We start from the raw sequence: 21,552 nt of genomic DNA, 5'->3' as shown, positions 1-21,552 counted from the left end.
GAAGGTATCGGGTTCGACCCCCAGCTGTTGCGTTTTTTTCTTTTGCTACATCTACAACAATAAGTATAAGTATGAAAAAAAACATGGAGATTAGCAATGTGACACTTTAGTCTAGTGGGTAGGCAATCGCCTGGTAACTGGAAGGTATCGGGTTCGACCCCCAGCTGTTGCGTTTTTTTCTTTTGCTACATCTACAACAATAAGTATAAGTATGAAAAAAAAACATGGAGATTAGCAATGTGACACTTTAGTCTAGTGGGTAGGCAATCGCCTGGTAACTGGAAGGTATCGGGTTCGACACCCAGCTGTTGCTTTTTTTTTAATCTTTGAAAAAGAAAAACTGATGTCAAACCCATTTTGATCTCACTCAAAGTCCATATTTATTGCTATTCTCTTAATTGATCTATACAATGAGCTTGCAATTAACTTGTAAGCAAGGTAAAGTATTATATTTACGAAGTACAAGAAGGACAGGAATCCTGTTTTATCTATTTATCAAACATTATTACATTCAATACTTTTTCAGTCCCAATGAGAGAGAGAGAGAGAGAGAGAGAAAGAAAGAGAAAGAGAGCCAGAAAGAGACAAGTGAAGAGAACCCAATACACCTCATCAGTGTAATAAAGTCTGATGATCTTAATCTACATACTTACTTCAAATATTTTGCCGGGCAGATATTATTATTTATAAAAACAAACCAATTTTGGAGTTTTATAATAAATATTATTGTTGTTGTTGTTGTTGATGTAAAACAATGAGAAAATAGGGACCTTTTGCGGGGGGGGGGGAGCAATGTAGAAAAAAACTACAGGGGAGCCTTGGGATTTTTATTTGGGGGGGGGGGGTGGGTATCGGCGCGGATTCAGGATTTCTTAGGGGGGCCCAAACTTGAAATCAATTTGAAATTTAATGTGCTGAAATAAAAAAAAATCGTGCCGGCCGATATTTCACTCAGTGGTAGAGGGGGAAGGGGAGGGGGGGGGGGGGGGTAGAGAGCACTATTTTTTTGTTTGGCCCTCGAAAATTTGAAAAATCTCCCCCCCCCCCCCCACATTAATCGCCAGGGGGGAGTAGCTCGACAGCTACTGGCAATCGACAGCTAGCTGGCAATAGCTGGCATCAGCTAGCTGGCAATCGACAGCTGGCAATAGCTGGCAATCGACAGCTAGCTGCAATCAGCTATGGCAATGCGGCAATCGACAGCTAGCTGGCAATCGACAGCTAGCTGGCAATCGACAGCTAGCTGGCAATAGCTGGCAATCGACAGCTAGCTGGCAATCGACAGCTAGCTGGCAATAGCTGGCAATCGACAGCTAGCTGGCAATCGACAGCTAGCTGGCATAGCTGGCAATCGACAGCTAGCTGGCAATCGACAGCTAGCTGGCAATCTGAATCGACAGCTAGCTGGCAATCGACAGCTAGGCAATAGCTGGCAATCGACAGCTAGCTGGCATCGACAGCTAGCTGGCAATAGCTGGCAATCGACAGCTAGCTGGCAATCGACAGCTAGCTGGCAATAGCTGGCAATCGACAGCTGCTGGCATCGCAGCTAGCTGGCAATAGCTGGCAATCGACAGCTAGCTGGCAATCGACAGCTAGCTGGCATCGGCTAGCGTAGCCTGGCGGCGGTAGCGGGTAGCCCCAAAGCCATGTCCATTTAAAAACTGCATTCAAGCCTCTTATTGCTAGGTTTACAACGTTGTTTTACATTTGCAATTATAATTTCCTAGTTTTATTCACTCTCTACAGTCCCGTACTATCCCTTTTTCAGTCTGTAAACAACTTTGCAACACGAAAACAATGATGAACAGGGTTTTACTTCTCGTATAAATTTATTAGAGTGCCCTATGTCATTTTGCACGAAGTGATACAAAGGGCCTTTCAAATTTAAGTCTATTGAAAGCATTCCCCCACCTAGCCTGTATGACCGAGCAGAATCATTTAGTGCTCAACAATAAAAATCCACAGTCTTGGCTAAAGAGGTCCATTATTTGTTTGTTTATTTAGTTATTTTATTTAATTGACATTGTACAGTACTATTAAATATCAGGTATATTGGATGCTCTGTTTTAAATACAGTCAAGATTGCCGAGCAATGAATTACATCCTGTTCTTGTCCTCAAACCATATCTTTCTGGTTTTTAAAACGGTATCATTTGAATTTCCATTTCCAAGCATTATTTTGAACTGTCCCGAAATTGTTTTCCTTTCTTGAAATCAGACTACAGCCCCAGTCTAAAGTGCTTGTCCTCCCAGACAAGGACAAAGAGCCTCTTCGGTAGGTTTAGGGACAATGCATCAAAATAACGCGGTCATTGTTGCAATGTCAGGAATGCTATTATTACCTCCTCTTTGGTAATCCTCGCATTTGACCAAACAAAAGTCACTCAATGAAGGGAGGGTCAGGTTTGTTTTCAATTCACTAATATTATTGATGCCATGTCAGAAAGAGCTGAGTAGTTTGTTACGTAACTATTCAAAAATTGCAGGTGCAAGCTATTGAAAACAGAATCGAATAGCCAAGCTTCCCTATTCATTGGTGCCCTGTTATAGAATTCGTAGCATATACTGAATTGAATAGACCCGTGTTCTATTCATTATACTATGTGAGGGCAGTGGCCTCTTGTCATATCACTTTAAGTTTAAGTCAGCAGTTTGCAAATTAAATGAAATAAACATAAAACCTCACTATTATATCAGTAATATCAGTAACTGAAAGAAAAAAAATACGGGCAATCTTGACAACATCGGACTACAAAAATGATGATAATAATGCATCCCGAAAGCGTCAAATCAGTAAATCGGCACATTTTGTAAAGTCATTAGCATGCAGAAAGTGTTAACAACAAAAAGCGAACCAGTTATCACGGTGAGGCAAAATGGTCTTGTGGATAAAAGTGATCACTTCACAATGCAATGTACTCGGTTCGAGTCTCAGTTTCTCCTTTATATAAACCCATGTTATTTTTTTTTTCTTCACTCCATAATATTGACTTGTCATCTCTTTTTTAAAGGGGACACCCCCCCCCCCTCAACAAAGAAAAAATAGCATGTAATACTCTTTCTTTAACAAGCGACTCTCTGAATTAGTCAGAAAACATCTTTTGCTACATCTACAACAATTAGTGTAAGTATGAAGAATACATGAAGATTAGCAATGTGACACTTTAGTCTAGTGGGTAGGCAATCGTCTGATAACTGGAAGGTATCGGGTTCGACCCCCAGCTGTTGCGTTTTTTTCTTTTGCTACATCTACAACAATAAGTATAAGTATGAAAAAAAAAACATGGAGATTAGCAATGTGACACTTTAGTCTAGTGGGTAGGCAATCGCCTGGTAACTGGAAGGTATCGGGTTCGACCCCCAGCTGTTGCGTTTTTTTCTTTTGCTACATCTACAACAATAAGTATAAGTATGAAAAAAAAACATGGAGATTAGCAATGTGACACTTTAGTCTAGTGGGTAGGCAATCGCCTGGTAACTGGAAGGTATCGGGTTCGACACCCAGCTGTTGCTTTTTTTTTAATCTTTGAAAAGAGAAAACTGATGTCAAACCCATTTTGATCTCACTCAAAGTCCATATTTATTGCTATTCTCTTAATTGATCTATACAATGAGCTTGCAATTAACTTGTAAGCAAGGTAAAGTATTATATTTACGAAGTACAAGAAGGACAGGAATCCTGTTTTATCTATTTATCAAACATTATTACATTCAATACTTTTTCAGTCCCAATGAGAGAGAGAGAGAGAGAGAAAAGAAAGAGAAAGAGAGCCAGAAAGAGACAAGTGAAGAGAACCCAATACACCTCATCAGTGTAATAAAGTCTGATGATCTTAATCTACATACTTACTTCAAATATTTTGCCGGGCAGATATTATTATTTATAAAAACAAACCAATTTTGGAGTTTTATAATAAATATTATTGTTGTTGTTGTTGTTGATGTAAAACAATGAGAAAATAGGGACCTTTTGCGGGGGGGGGGAGCAATGTAGAAAAAAACTACAGGGGAGCCTTGGGATTTTTATTTGGGGGGGGGGTGGTATCGGCGCGGATTCAGGATTTCTTAGGGGGCCCAAACTTGAAATCAATTTGAAATTTAATGTGCTGAAATAAAAAAAAATCGTGCCGGCCGATATTTCACTCAGTGGTAGAGGGGGAAGGGGAGGGGGGGGGGGGGGTAGAGAGCACTATTTTTTTGTTTGGCCCTCGAAAATTTGAAAAATCTCCCCCCCCCCCCCCCACATTAATCGCCAGGGGGGTCCCAGTAGCTCGACAGCTAGCTGGCAATCGACAGCTAGCTGGCAATGCTGGCAATCGACAGCTAGCTGGCAATCGACAGCTAGCTGGCAATAGCGCAATCGACAGCTAGCTGCAATCGAGCAATAGCTGGCAATCGCAGCTGGCAATCGAGCTAGCTGGCAATAGCTGGCAATCGACAGCTAGCTGGCAATCGACAGCTAGCTGGCGCAATCGACAGCTAGCTGGCAATCGACAGCTGCTGGCAATAGCTGCAATCGACAGCTAGAATCGACAGCTAGCTGCAAGCTCAAGACAGCTAGCTGGCAATCGACAGCTAGCTAGCGCTGGCAATCGACAGCTAGCTGCAATCGACAGCTAGCTGGCAATGGCGATCGACAGCTAGCTGGCAATCGACAGCTAGCTGGCAGCTAGGAATCGACAGCTAGCTGGCAATCGACAGCTAGCTGGCAATCGACAGCTAGCTGGCAATCGACAGCTAGCTGGCAATCGACAGCTAGCTGGCAATCGACAGCTAGCTGGCAATCGACAGCTAGCTGGCAATCGACAGCTAGCTGGCAATCGACAGCTAGCTGGCAATCGACAGCTAGCTGGCAATCGACAGCTAGCTGGCAATCGACAGCTAGCTGGCAATCGACAGCGTAGCTGGCGGCGGTAGCGGGTAGCCCCAAAGCCATGTCCATTTAAACTGCATTCAAGAGCCTCTTATTGCTAGGTTTACAACGTTGTTTTACATTTGCAATTATAATTTCCTAGTTTTATTCACTCTCTACAGTCCCGTACTATCCCTTTTTCAGTCTGTAAACAACTTTGCAACACGAAAACAATGATGAACAGGGTTTTACTTCTCGTATAAATTTATTAGAAGTGCCCTATGTCATTTTGCACGAAGTGATACAAAGGGCCTTTCAAATTTAAGTCTATTGAAAGCATTCCCCCACCTAGCCTGTATGACCGAGCAGAATCATTTAGTGCTCAACAATAAAAATCCACAGTCTTGGCTAAAGAGGTCCATTATTTGTTTGTTTATTTAGTTATTTTATTTAATTGACATTGTACAGTACTATTAAATATCAGGTATATTGGATGCTCTGTTTTAAATACAGTCAAGATTGCCGAGCAATGAATTACATCCTGCTTCTTGTCCTCAAACCATATCTTTCTGGTTTTTAAAACGGTATCATTTGAATTTCCATTTCCAAGCATTATTTTGAACTGTCCCGAAATTGTTTTCCTTTCTTGAAATCAGACTACAGCCCCAGTCTAAAGTGCTTGTCCTCCCAGACAAGGACAAAGAGCCTCTTCGGTAGGTTTAGGGACAATGCATCAAAATAACGCGGTCATTGTTGCAATGTCAGGAATGCTATTATTACCTCCTCTTTGGTAATCCTCGCATTTGACCAAACAAAAGTCACTCAATGAAGGGAGGGTCAGGTTTGTTTTCAATTCACTAATATTATTGATGCCATGTCAGAAAGAGCTGAGTAGTTTGTTACGTAACTATTCAAAAATTGCAGGTGCAAGCTATTGAAAACAGAATCGAATAGCCAAGCTTCCCTATTCATTGGTGCCCTGTTATAGAATTCGTAGCATATACTGAATTGAATAGACCCGTGTTCTATTCATTATACTATGTGAGGGCAGTGGCCTCTTGTCATATCACTTTAAGTTTAAGTCAGCAGTTTGCAAATTAAATGAAATAAACATAAAACCTCACTATTATATCAGTAATATCAGTAACTGAAAGAAAAAAAATACGGGCAATCTTGACAACATCGGACTACAAAAATGATGATAATAATGCATCCCGAAAGCGTCAAATCAGTAAATCGGCACATTTTGTAAAGTCATTAGCATGCAGAAAGTGTTAACAACAAAAAGCGAACCAGTTATCACGGTGAGGCAAAATGGTCTTGTGGATAAAAGTGATCACTTCACAATGCAATGTACTCGGTTCGAGTCTCAGTTTCTCCTTTATATAAACCCATGTTATTTTTTTTCTTCACTCCATAATATTGACTTGTCATCTCTTTTTTAAAGGGGACACCCCCCCCCCCTCAACAAAGAAAAAATAGCATGTAATACTCTTTCTTTAACAAGCGACTCTCTGAATTAGTCAGAAAACATCTTTTGCTACATCTACAACAATTAGTGTAAGTATGAAGAATACATGAAGATTAGCAATGTGACACTTTAGTCTAGTGGGTAGGCAATCGTCTGATAACTGGAAGGTATCGGGTTCGACCCCCAGCTGTTGCGTTTTTTTCTTTTGCTACATCTACAACAATAAGTATAAGTATGAAAAAAAACATGGAGATTAGCAATGTGACACTTTAGTCTAGTGGGTAGGCAATCGCCTGGTAACTGGAAGGTATCGGGTTCGACCCCCAGCTGTTGCGTTTTTTTCTTTTGCTACATCTACAACAATAAGTATAAGTATGAAAAAAAAACATGGAGATTAGCAATGTGACACTTTAGTCTAGTGGGTAGGCAATCGCCTGGTAACTGGAAGGTATCGGGTTCGACACCCAGCTGTTGCTTTTTTTTTAATCTTTGAAAAAGAAAAACTGATGTCAAACCCATTTTGATCTCACTCAAAGTCCATATTTATTGCTATTCTCTTAATTGATCTATACAATGAGCTTGCAATTAACTTGTAAGCAAGGTAAAGTATTATATTTACGAAGTACAAGAAGGACAGGAATCCTGTTTTATCTATTTATCAAACATTATTACATTCAATACTTTTTCAGTCCCAATGAGAGAGAGAGAGAGAGAGAGAGAAAGAGAAAGAGAGCCAGAAAGAGACAAGTGAAGAGAACCCAATACACCTCATCAGTGTAATAAAGTCTGATGATCTTAATCTACATACTTACTTCAAATATTTTGCCGGGCAGATATTATTATTTATAAAAACAAACCAATTTTGGAGTTTTATAATAAATATTATTGTTGTTGTTGTTGTTGATGTAAAACAATGAGAAAATAGGGACCTTTTGCGGGGGGGGGGGAGCAATGTAGAAAAAAACTACAGGGGAGCCTTGGGATTTTTATTTGGGGGGGGGGGGGTGGGTATCGGCGCGGATTCAGGATTTCTTAGGGGGGCCCAAACTTGAAATCAATTTGAAATTTAATGTGCTGAATAAAAAAAAATCGTGCCGGCCGATATTTCACTCAGTGGTAGAGGGGGAAGGGGGGGGGGGGGGGGGGGGGTAGAGAGCACTATTTTTTTGTTTGGCCCTCGAAAATTTGAAAAATCACCCCCCCCCCCCCACATTAATCGCCAGGGGGGTCCCAGCTAGCTGGCAATCGACAGCTAGCTGGCAATCGACAGCTAGCTGGCAATCGACAGCTAGCTGGCAATCGACAGCTAGCTGGCAATCGACAGCTAGCTGGCAATCGACAGCTAGCTGGCAATCGACAGCTAGCTGGCAATCGACAGCTAGCTGGCAATCGACAGCTAGCTGGCAATCGACAGCTAGCTGGCAATCGACAGCTAGCTGGCAATCGACAGCTAGCTGGCAATCGACAGCTAGCTGGCAATCGACAGCTAGCTGGCAATCGACAGCTAGCTGGCAATCGACAGCTAGCTGGCAATCGACAGCGTAGCCTGGCGGCGGTAGCGGGTAGCCCCAAAGCCATGTCCATTTAAAAACTGCATTCAAGAGCCTCTTATTGCTAGGTTTACAACGTTGTTTTACATTTGCAATTATAATTTCCTAGTTTTATTCACTCTCTACAGTCCCGTACTATCCCTTTTTCAGTCTGTAAACAACTTTGCAACACGAAAACAATGATGAACAGGGTTTTACTTCTCGTATAAATTTATTAGAAGTGCCCTATGTCATTTTGCACGAAGTGATACAAAGGGCCTTTCAAATTTAAGTCTATTGAAAGCATTCCCCCACCTAGCCTGTATGACCGAGCAGAATCATTTAGTGCTCAACAATAAAAATCCACAGTCTTGGCTAAAGAGGTCCATTATTTGTTTGTTTATTTAGTTATTTTATTTAATTGACATTGTACAGTACTATTAAATATCAGGTATATTGGATGCTCTGTTTTAAATACAGTCAAGATTGCCGAGCAATGAATTACATCCTGCTTCTTGTCCTCAAACCATATCTTTCTGGTTTTTAAAACGGTATCATTTGAATTTCCATTTCCAAGCATTATTTTGAACTGTCCCGAAATTGTTTTCCTTTCTTGAAATCAGACTACAGCCCCAGTCTAAAGTGCTTGTCCTCCCAGACAAGGACAAAGAGCCTCTTCGGTAGGTTTAGGGACAATGCATCAAAATAACGCGGTCATTGTTGCAATGTCAGGAATGCTATTATTACCTCCTCTTTGGTAATCCTCGCATTTGACCAAACAAAAGTCACTCAATGAAGGGAGGGTCAGGTTTGTTTTCAATTCACTAATATTATTGATGCCATGTCAGAAAGAGCTGAGTAGTTTGTTACGTAACTATTCAAAAATTGCAGGTGCAAGCTATTGAAAACAGAATCGAATAGCCAAGCTTCCCTATTCATTGGTGCCCTGTTATAGAATTCGTAGCATATACTGAATTGAATAGACCCGTGTTCTATTCATTATACTATGTGAGGGCAGTGGCCTCTTGTCATATCACTTTAAGTTTAAGTCAGCAGTTTGCAAATTAAATGAAATAAACATAAAACCTCACTATTATATCAGTAATATCAGTAACTGAAAGAAAAAAAATACGGGCAATCTTGACAACATCGGACTACAAAAATGATGATAATAATGCATCCCGAAAGCGTCAAATCAGTAAATCGGCACATTTTGTAAAGTCATTAGCATGCAGAAAGTGTTAACAACAAAAAGCGAACCAGTTATCACGGTGAGGCAAAATGGTCTTGTGGATAAAAGTGATCACTTCACAATGCAATGTACTCGGTTCGAGTCTCAGTTTCTCCTTTATATAAACCCATGTTATTTTTTTTTCTTCACTCCATAATATTGACTTGTCATCTCTTTTTTAAAGGGGACACCCCCCCCCCCAACAAAGAAAAAATAGCATGTAATACTCTTTCTTTAACAAGCGACTCTCTGAATTAGTCAGAAAACATCTTTTGCTACATCTACAACAATTAGTGTAAGTATGAAGAATACATGAAGATTAGCAATGTGACACTTTAGTCTAGTGGGTAGGCAATCGTCTGATAACTGGAAGGTATCGGGTTCGACCCCCAGCTGTTGCGTTTTTTTCTTTTGCTACATCTACAACAATAAGTATAAGTATGAAAAAAAACATGGAGATTAGCAATGTGACACTTTAGTCTAGTGGGTAGGCAATCGCCTGGTAACTGGAAGGTATCGGGTTCGACCCCCAGCTGTTGCGTTTTTTTCTTTTGCTACATCTACAACAATAAGTATAAGTATGAAAAAAAAACATGGAGATTAGCAATGTGACACTTTAGTCTAGTGGGTAGGCAATCGCCTGGTAACTGGAAGGTATCGGGTTCGACACCCAGCTGTTGCTTTTTTTTTAATCTTTGAAAAAGAAAAACTGATGTCAAACCCATTTTGATCTCACTCAAAGTCCATATTTATTGCTATTCTCTTAATTGATCTATACAATGAGCTTGCAATTAACTTGTAAGCAAGGTAAAGTATTATATTTACGAAGTACAAGAAGGACAGGAATCCTGTTTTATCTATTTATCAAACATTATTACATTCAATACTTTTTCAGTCCCAATGAGAGAGAGAGAGAGAGAGAGAGAAAGAGAAAGAGAGCCAGAAAGAGACAAGTGAAGAGAACCCAATACACCTCATCAGTGTAATAAAGTCTGATGATCTTAATCTACATACTTACTTCAAATATTTTGCCGGGCAGATATTATTATTTATAAAAACAAACCAATTTTGGAGTTTTATAATAAATATTATTGTTGTTGTTGTTGTTGATGTAAAACAATGAGAAAATAGGGACCTTTTGCGGGGGGGGGGAGCAATGTAGAAAAAAACTACAGGGGAGCCTTGGGATTTTTATTTTGGGGGGGGGGGGTGGGTATCGGCGCGGATTCAGGATTTCTTAGGGGGGCCCAAACTTGAAATCAATTTGAAATTTAATGTGCTGAAATAAAAAAAATCGTGCCGGCCGATATTTCACTCAGTGGTAGAGGGGGAAGGGGGAGGGGGGGGGGGGGGGTAGAGAGCACTATTTTTTTGTTTGGCCCTCGAAAATTTGAAAAATCACCCCCCCCCCCCCCCCCCACATTAATCGCCAGGGGGGTCCCAGCTAGCTGGCAATCGACAGCTAGCTGGCAATCGACAGCTAGCTGGCAATCGACAGCTAGCTGGCAATCGACAGCTAGCTGGCAATCGACAGCTAGCTGGCAATCGACAGCTAGCTGGCAATCGACAGCTAGCTGGCAATCGACAGCTAGCTGGCAATCGACAGCTAGCTGGCAATCGACAGCTAGCTGGCAATCGACAGCTAGCTGGCAATCGACAGCTAGCTGGCAATCGACAGCTAGCTGGCTAGCTGGCAATCGACAGCGTAGCCTGGCGGCGGTAGCGGGTAGCCCCAAAGCCATGTCCATTTAAAAACTGCATTCAAGAGCCTCTTATTGCTAGGTTTACAACGTTGTTTTACATTTGCAATTATAATTTCCTAGTTTTATTCACTCTCTACAGTCCCGTACTATCCCTTTTTCAGTCTGTAAACAACTTTGCAACACGAAAACAATGATGAACAGGGTTTTACTTCTCGTATAAATTTATTAGAAGTGCCCTATGTCATTTTGCACGAAGTGATACAAAGGGCCTTTCAAATTTAAGTCTATTGAAAGCATTCCCCCACCTAGCCTGTATGACCGAGCAGAATCATTTAGTGCTCAACAATAAAAATCCACAGTCTTGGCTAAAGAGGTCCATTATTTGTTTGTTTATTTAGTTATTTTATTTAATTGACATTGTACAGTACTATTAAATATCAGGTATATTGGATGCTCTGTTTTAAATACAGTCAAGATTGCCGAGCAATGAATTACATCCTGCTTCTTGTCCTCAAACCATATCTTTCTGGTTTTTAAAACGGTATCATTTGAATTTCCATTTCCAAGCATTATTTTGAACTGTCCCGAAATTGTTTTCCTTTCTTGAAATCAGACTACAGCCCCAGTCTAAAGTGCTTGTCCTCCCAGACAAGGACAAAGAGCCTCTTCGGTAGGTTTAGGGACAATGCATCAAAATAACGCGGTCATTGTTGCAATGTCAGGAATGCTATTATTACCTCCTCTTTGGTAATCCTCGCATTTGACCAAACAAAAGTCACTCAATGAAGGGAGGGTCAGGTTTGTTTTCAATTCACTAATATTATTGATGCCATGTCAGAAAGAGCTGAGTAGTTTGTTACGTAACTATTCAAAAATTGCAGGTGCAAGCTATTGAAAACAGAATCGAATAGCCAAGCTTCCCTATTCATTGGTGCCCTGTTATAGAATTCGTAGCATATACTGAATTGAATAGACCCGTGTTCTATTCATTATACTATGTGAGGGCAGTGGCCTCTTGTCATATCACTTTAAGTTTAAGTCAGCAGTTTGCAAATTAAATGAAATAAACATAAAACCTCACTATTATATCAGTAATATCAGTAACTGAAAGAAAAAAAATACGGGCAATCTTGACAACATCGGACTACAAAAATGATGATAATAATGCATCCCGAAAGCGTCAAATCAGTAAATCGGCACATTTTGTAAAGTCATTAGCATGCAGAAAGTGTTAACAACAAAAAGCGAACCAGTTATCACGGTGAGGCAAAATGGTCTTGTGGATAAAAGTGATCACTTCACAATGCAATGTACTCGGTTCGAGTCTCAGTTTCTCCTTTATATAAACCCATGTTATTTTTTTTTCTTCACTCCATAATATTGACTTGTCATCTCTTTTTTAAAGGGGACACCCCCCCCCCCTCAACAAAGAAAAAATAGCATGTAATACTCTTTCTTTAACAAGCGACTCTCTGAATTAGTCAGAAAACATCTTTTGCTACATCTACAACAATTAGTGTAAGTATGAAGAATACATGAAGATTAGCAATGTGACACTTTAGTCTAGTGGGTAGGCAATCGCCTGTAACTGGAAGGTATCGGGTTCGACCCCCAGCTGTTGCGTTTTTTTCTTTTGCTACATCTACAACAATAAGTATAAGTATGAAAAAAAAACATGGAGATTAGCAATGTGACACTTTAGTCTAGTGGGTAGGCAATCGCCTGGTAACTGGAAGGTATCGGGTTCGACACCCAGCTGTTGCTTTTTTTTTAATCTTTGAAAAAGAAAAACTGATGTCAAACCCATTTTGATCTCACTCAAAGTCCATATTTATTGCTATTCTCTTAATTGATCTATACAATGAGCTTGCAATTAACTTGTAAGCAAGGTAAAGTATTATATTTACGAAGTACAAGAAGGACAGGAATCCTGTTTTATCTATTTATCAAACATTATTACATTCAATACTTTTTCAGTCCCAATGAGAGAGAGAGAGAGAGAGAGAAAGAAAGAGAAAGAGAGCCAGAAAGAGACAAGTGAAGAGAACCCAATACACCTCATCAGTGTAATAAAGTCTGATGATCTTAATCTACATACTTACTTCAAATATTTTGCCGGGCAGATATTATTATTTATAAAAACAAACCAATTTTGGAGTTTTATAATAAATATTATTGTTGTTGTTGTTGTTGATGTAAAACAATGAGAAAATAGGGACCTTTTGCGGGGGGGGGGAGCAATGTAGAAAAAAACTACAGGGGAGCCTTGGGATTTTTATTTGGGGGGGGGGGTGGGTATCGGCGCGGATTCAGGATTTCTTAGGGGGGCCCAAACTTGAAATCAATTTGAAATTTAATGTGCTGAAATAAAAAAAAATCGTGCCGGCCGATATTTCACTCAGTGGTAGAGGGGGAAGGGGGAGGGGGGGGGGGGGGTAGAGAGCACTATTTTTTGTTTGGCCCTCGAAAATTTGAAAAATCACCCCCCCCCCCCCCCCCACATTAATCGCCAGGGGGTTCCCAGCTAGCTGGCAATCGACAGCTAGCTGGCAATCGACAGCTAGCTGGCAATCGACAGCTAGCTGGCAATCGACAGCTAGCTGGCAATCGACAGCTAGCTGGCAATCGACAGCGTAGCCTGGCGGCGGTAGCGGGTAGCCCCAAAGCCATGTCCATTTAAAAACTGCATTCAAGAGCCTCTTATTGCTAGGTTTACAACGTTGTTTTACATTTGCAATTATAATTTCCTAGTTTTATTCACTCTCTACAGTCCCGTACTATCCCTTTTTCAGTCTGTAAACAACTTTGCAACACGAAAACAATGATGAACAGGGTTTTACTTCTCGTATAAATTTATTAGAAGTGCCCTATGTCATTTTGCACGAAGTGATACAAAGGGCCTTTCAAATTTAAGTCTATTGAAAGCATTCCCCCACCTAGCCTGTATGACCGAGCAGAATCATTTAGTGCTCAACAATAAAAATCCACAGTCTTGGCTAAAGAGGTCCATTATTTGTTTGTTTATTTAGTTATTTTATTTAATTGACATTGTACAGTACTATTAAATATCAGGTATATTGGATGCTCTGTTTTAAATACAGTCAAGATTGCCGAGCAATGAATTACATCCTGCTTCTTGTCCTCAAACCATATCTTTCTGGTTTTTAAAACGGTATCATTTGAATTTCCATTTCCAAGCATTATTTTGAACTGTCCCGAAATTGTTTTCCTTTCTTGAAATCAGACTACAGCCCCAGTCTAAAGTGCTTGTCCTCCCAGACAAGGACAAAGAGCCTCTTCGGTAGGTTTAGGGACAATGCATCAAAATAACGCGGTCATTGTTGCAATGTCAGGAATGCTATTATTACCTCCTCTTTGGTAATCCTCGCATTTGACCAAACAAAAGTCACTCAATGAAGGGAGGGTCAGGTTTGTTTTCAATTCACTAATATTATTGATGCCATGTCAGAAAGAGCTGAGTAGTTTGTTACGTAACTATTCAAAAATTGCAGGTGCAAGCTATTGAAAACAGAATCGAATAGCCAAGCTTCCCTATTCATTGGTGCCCTGTTATAGAATTCGTAGCATATACTGAATTGAATAGACCCGTGTTCTATTCATTATACTATGTGAGGGCAGTGGCCTCTTGTCATATCACTTTAAGTTTAAGTCAGCAGTTTGCAAATTAAATGAAATAAACATAAAACCTCACTATTATATCAGTAATATCAGTAACTGAAAGAAAAAAAATACGGGCAATCTTGACAACATCGGACTACAAAAATGATGATAATAATGCATCCCGAAAGCGTCAAATCAGTAAATCGGCACATTTTGTAAAGTCATTAGCATGCAGAAAGTGTTAACAACAAAAAGCGAACCAGTTATCACGGTGAGGCAAAATGGTCTTGTGGATAAAAGTGATCACTTCACAATGCAATGTACTCGGTTCGAGTCTCAGTTTCTCCTTTATATAAACCCATGTTATTTTTTTTCTTCACTCCATAATATTGACTTGTCATCTCTTTTTTAAAGGGGACACCCCCCCCCCCTCAACAAAGAAAAAATAGCATGTAATACTCTTTCTTTAACAAGCGACTCTCTGAATTAGTCAGAAAACATCTTTTGCTACATCTACAACAATTAGTGTAAGTATGAAGAATACATGAAGATTAGCAATGTGACACTTTAGTCTAGTGGGTAGGCAATCGCCTGGTAACTGGAAGGTATCGGGTTCGACCCCCAGCTGTTGCGTTTTTTTCTTTTGCTACATCTACAACAATAAGTATAAGTATGAAAAAAAAAACATGGAGATTAGCAATGTGACACTTTAGTCTAGTGGGTAGGCAATCGCCTGGTAACTGGAAGGTATCGGGTTCGACACCCAGCTGTTGCTTTTTTTTTAATCTTTGAAAAAGAAAAACTGATGTCAAACCCATTTTGATCTCACTCAAAGTCCATATTTATTGCTATTCTCTTAATTGATCTATACAATGAGCTTGCAATTAACTTGTAAGCAAGGTAAAGTATTATATTTACGAAGTACAAGAAGGACAGGAATCCTGTTTTATCTATTTATCAAACATTATTACATTCAATACTTTTTCAGTCCCAATGAGAGAGAGAGAGAGAGAGAGAGAAAGAAAGAGAAAGAGAGCCAGAAAGAGACAAGTGAAGAGAACCCAATACACCTCATCAGTGTAATAAAGTCTGATGATCTTAATCTACATACTTACTTCAAATATTTTGCCGGGCAGATATTATTATTTATAAAAACAAACCAATTTTGGAGTTTTATAATAAATATTATTGTTGTTGTTGTTGTTGATGTAAAACAATGAGAAAATAGGGACCTTTTGCGGGGGGGGGGGGAGCAATGTAGAAAAAAACTACAGGGGAGCCTTGGGATTTTTATTTGGGGGGGGGGGTGGGTATCGGCGCGGATTCAGGATTTCTTAGGGGGGCCCAAACTTGAAATCAATTTGAAATTTAATGTGCTGAAATAAAAAAAATCGTGCCGGCCGATATTTCACTCAGTGGTAGAGGGGGAAGGGGAGGGGGGGGGGGGGGGTAGAGAGCACTATTTTTTTGTTTGGCCCTCGAAAATTTGAAAAATCACCCCCCCCCCCCCCCCACATTAATCGCCAGGGGGGTCCCAGCTAGCTGGCAATCGACAGCTAGCTGGCAATCGACAGCTAGCTGGCAATCGACAGCTAGCTGGCAATCGACAGCTAGCTGGCAATCGACAGCTAGCTGGCAATCGACAGCGTAGCCTGGCGGCGGTAGCGGGTAGCCCCAAAGCCATGTCCATTTAAAAACTGCATTCAAGAGCCTCTTATTGCTAGGTTTACAACGTTGTTTTACATTTGCAATTATAATTTCCTAGTTTTATTCACTCTCTACAGTCCCGTACTATCCCTTTTTCAGTCTGTAAACAACTTTGCAACACGAAAACAATGATGAACAGGGTTTTACTTCTCGTATAAATTTATTAGAAGTGCCCTATGTCATTTTGCACGAAGTGATACAAAGGGCCTTTCAAATTTAAGTCTATTGAAAGCATTCCCCCACCTAGCCTGTATGACCGAGCAGAATCATTTAGTGCTCAACAATAAAAATCCACAGTCTTGGCTAAAGAGGTCCATTATTTGTTTGTTTATTTAGTTATTTTATTTAATTGACATTGTACAGTACTATTAAATATCAGGTATATTGGATGCTCTGTTTTAAATACAGTCAAGATTGCCGAGCAATGAATTACATCCTGCTTCTTGTCCTCAAACCATATCTTTCTGGTTTTTTAAAACGGTATCATTTGAATTTCCATTTCCAAGCATTATTTTGAACTGTCCCGAAATTGTTTTCCTTTCTTGAAATCAGACTACAGTCCCAGTCCTAGACAAGGAAACAGAGCCTCTACATAATAGACTTCGTTCGTACGCCATTTGCTTTGAATATTCATTCATAGTATTTCGATAGCATTACGTCATCTTTCATACGCCTGTCCGGCATGCATTTCGAGGAACTTGTACTTTTCTATCGGTAGCGTACATAGAGATACATACTACTAAGCAAAGAGATTCGATCATACACAGTATGTCCTTCGTAGGAGGACTAGAGGGCCAACTAAAATCGTGACCTTTGACATTTCATAGGTTTTGCATTGGATGAATTATTGGGGTTTTGTCCGATTTGAACGACGGTTTTGGAGGGTCAATGAATATTCATGAGCAATGACGTAAAAAATACGCCAACTACTGTTCGTTGATTGGCCATCGACAAAATGTTTTATGTATTAGGTCATGCATAAAACATTTTTTTCATTCCCAGAATTCCCTACGATTTGAGCACGAAAATGGCGGTTGTATGAACTGCGACTTTCAAGTTATTCAATTACGAACAATGAAACATTTTTCTTTTAAGTGAATTTCTATTATAATAGAAGTTTGTCAAGTACATCTTAGTGAAGCAGAAAATCTTCAGGCGAACATTGACATCGAAGTGATACCCTATGATATCAAGAAAAGTAAGTAAAGATCCATTTTGTTTGAAGGTCTCTGAAATTATTGTGATGTGTTCGTCATTGCAGTGAGCGGCTCCCCGCATTGTCACAACGTATTACCCGGTTAACCCCCTACCCCATCCTCTTTTCTTTCTTCTGACCAAAGAATATTAACTGATTGAATGAACTCTAATTTAAGTCATCGACGGTAATATTTTTAGAAACAATCAGGATTTTACCGTAGGTTATTTCATTAGAGCGCATCTCATAATTTTAAGTTCAGTTCATAGCTTGATTACCGATAGTAATCGGTCGTAGATGTGGATCTGTTGTAGACTGCGCAAATGGCTCATTGCTAGTCCAAGCCGATGAGATCTCGTCGAGCAGAATGTGATTTTCAATCCGCCGGTGCTAGCCGGCTGAAACACCAAGAAGCGACTGCGTTTCCTGAGCTGGCGCGGCTATGACTTTACAGTGTGTTAGTGTTACAGTAAAGCCTAGATCTAGACTAGACTAGTATTCATAGCATATTCTAGCCTGAATTTTCTGTCTCTTTCGTTCGTTAGCCTCTGTTAGCCTCTCTTTAGCCGACCCTACCCAAATCGGAGGCTAACGAACGAAAGAGACAGAAAAATTCGGGCTATGCAGGCCTAACTTTAGATCTAGCAGTTGCACTGTCTTAAGTAGATCTAGAAGTCTATAGAATTCTAGACCTAAACAGCATTTAACCCCGAATCTAGTATAGATCTAGGCCTAGATCTAGGGCTAGATTCTAGGCCTAATGTACTCTAACAAAAAATTCTAAATAGATCTAAATGCCTGATGTAGATTTCCTCTAGATCTAGGTGGATCAATGTGGAAGTTTAATATGGAGGGGGGGGGGGGTGCACAATCATTCTGTGCCCCCTTTTTAAGATGTGGCATAGCCATAGGGACGGGTCTAGATCTAGGTCCAGAGCCACCTACTAATAATATTAAAAATAGGCAATTAGATCTAGATCTATAGCTTGTAGCAAAGACTTCCAAAGCCATGGGTCTAGGCTCGTTTTTGATTCACTAGACTAGACTAGTCGTGCACATGTGTCATTATTGTGATCCAGGTCCAGATTCAGCTTAGTTTGAATGTAGATCTAGGCTAGATCTACCAACGACAACAAAAACAAAACAAAAAAGGTGTCTCTCCCCCCCCCCCCCCCTCCCCACCTCCCACTTCCCCTGATTTCGCTCTTAGTTATGTCATTGTGCCTTGTTTGAAATAATTAGTTTATTTTCAGGATTTTATGCCACTCCTTAGTTTTATGTTGGTGAGAATTCTGGATCCAACCCTACATATGACATGGATATTTCTTTCTCTAAAGGACATGAACAAAGTTATAAACAGATAACTTATGCATGCATTATGATATTAGCAGGAACCTTACTAAGTTTCTGTTTTCTTTTAATTGTAGATGCTATGGAACAAAGAAGCAGATAATGATCACAGAAGTGCAACAAAGAGCACCAGGACCTGATCAACAAATGTATCTAATCAGGAACAGGACACCTAAGACCTAAGTTGAACTTTGGCAAGGTATGTTTGTATGAAGTTCGAAAATATTCAGGCTGTATAATCTAAGCCCATGCGAACACCACACTCGACTTGGACTATATACAAAGATTTGGGGAACTGTCATCTTGTGTTGCATTATATCTTGTAATTCTCAATTATTCTCTAGCTTTTTATTTAGGTGACAAACTATGGTGTTGCTACAGTTTATTCTCTCAGCATATTAAAAGATGTACTCAAAGGTACTTTTCCTAAATATTACATTATATCTAACAAACTTTTGTTCACAAAAGTCTAGCAAATAATAACTTAAAATAAATTGGAAATTACTTTTAAAATAATTGGAAATACATTTAAACCTTTACTCTTCTCTTCAAAAAAGGCCCTATCAGATAGACATAAGTTTATCATTTTTTAATAAAATTAAAATGCAACACCACTTGTAATCTTTAGTATTAGTTCATCTTCGTGAAAGGCTACAACGCCTTTTGAAGATTACCAGAAGAATAAGAAGAAGATATATCGAGGATCATGAAAGTAATCATATCTTCTTTTAAATGCGTGTACATGGAATATAGTTTTTTGATATTTAATCTTAAGTCAAGTTCTGACAAAAATATTAGGGATGCTGTACTGGATAGTAAATTGAAGGGGGGGGGGGGTTATAAAATTATGTAGTTCAATAGTAATACTGTAGTAATATAATTATACACTGTCGCTCATAAAGTTGGAATATTTTTGTTTTACCCTAATTTATGGAATTATTTTAAATATAATTTAAAAATAATAGATCTAGATAATAATATACATTCTCAGATCTTATTTTTAAATTATTTATAAAATAATTCCATAAATTGGGGTAAAACAAAAATATTCCAACTAATAGTAACAATAATGACAATGATCATGATAATAGTAGTAATAATAATGATAATACAGATAGTAGTAAAAACAACAATAATGTCCAATGTAAGATAAAGTACTCATAAAACTCAGTATATACCTGTTCTTTACATAATAAAATAGCATGTTGATATTATTGAATATTTTTTTCAAAATCTACAGTAAACTTTTACAACTGAAAAATTTGAATTCAAGAGACAGCCCCCCCCCCCCATCCATTTGCCATCCTTTTGTTGATGTCATGTTGGATTTAAAAAGATCTTTATAGAAACAAAAAAAAAAAAAAAAATAAATGAGTTCATAAATGTTAATAAATTAGTTGATACTGCTTAATTCTGTTCTTTTCATTTTCTTATTTTGTGAAATATATGTGATGATGCTGGTGATTATGATGATGTAGGCACTCTGTAATGATAATGCTGTATGACTGAGGTGAGATGGGGTCTGATGCAGTCTTGTGTAGAATTGAGTATGGTGTTCGACCTTTTGATGTTTGTTTATATCTGGTATCAGCGAGATAGATTTAACCATCTTTCCTAATGAGAGAAAGTGGAAATGTAACAAGAGAGTGGGCAAGACTAATGTATAAATACAGTATAAAAAATGGTTTACAATAAAGATGAGGGGGGGGGGTTTAAATAAAGAATAAGTCAATGCCAAAATGATGAAAGCATATAGGTAATTGGGGTGTGGATGGGGGAGGGAGGTTAATAGAGCCTATGGAAATGTCAATATTGGAAGGGGTCCCTGTATTGAAAATGTTACTGTTGGGGGGGGGGGGGCAAATTTCCCCAAAATCAGTGACGACGAATGCAAAAATTTAAATTTCATTGGGGATGGGGCACAATATGAAGAACATTGAAGTCGAGGTGAGAATGATTCATTATTTGGACACTTAAAATATTAATATATCACTTGTTAAGTCGGCTAAATGATCAGTGCAGTTTTTCTGATTTAAAAACTATTTAAGTTAATAAACAAACAAAAAAAAGGGGTAAAAATGAATTGAGGTACAACAGTGAAATGGGGTCATTATTTTTGCCTTTTAACTGAACTGAATTTTTAAAAATGTACTTTCCATCCTGGTGACAGTGAAGTTTGTGGCCCTAACTAAGTCAACCATTTAAAAGTTTATTACCCCCCCCCCCCCCCCCCCCCCCCCCCCAACACACACACCTCCACAACTCTGCATGACCTTTGTTCTACATTTATCCGGCCCAATTATAGCCTTTAGTCAAGGCACTCGTGCTGTATTTCCCTAAACGCGCCTGAATACATAGACTAATCGCGCGACGACTGTGATCTGTGGGACGAGGTGCGTCAGCAGCTCGGCCTTTACTAACCTGAGTGGTTGTTGTAGTTTATTTCTTTTGTTTTGTATTATATTTCCGCTCCCGAATCAGGAGATAATTAGATGCAAAGTATCTTACCCAGAAAACCGGCCAAACCGCCCCTTCCAATCCGACGCACCAATCAGAGTAGACGATTCGAGAAAACTTCATGCATATTCATTATCAACATGTATAATCATAAATACATTTTTGAGCGGTTACAGAACGACGAAGGAGATCTCTTATCAAAGAGCCTTGAATATGCGGTCGAAAGGTTGAAATTATCATCTTTTAAGGAGTTACAATCAAAAGCTATAAAATCAGCAGTGAAAGGGGAAGATGTATTTGTTAATCTTCCAACGGGTTATGGCAAATCTGCGATTTTCAAGCCATTTCACTGTGCAAGGACTTCTTTGTGCGGACGACCACAGTCGCTGCCAGCACACCATCCCCATCGGCGTCTACTCCCGAAGCTGCCCAG

Source organism: Strongylocentrotus purpuratus, unplaced genomic scaffold (assembly GCF_000002235.5).
Source record: "Strongylocentrotus purpuratus isolate Spur 01 unplaced genomic scaffold, Spur_5.0 spur5_scaffold_13, whole genome shotgun sequence".
NCBI classification, from domain to species: Eukaryota; Metazoa; Echinodermata; class Echinoidea; order Camarodonta; family Strongylocentrotidae; genus Strongylocentrotus; species Strongylocentrotus purpuratus.
The sequence above is the reverse complement of the archived record's forward strand: the minus strand, read 5'-3'. Positions refer to the sequence as shown.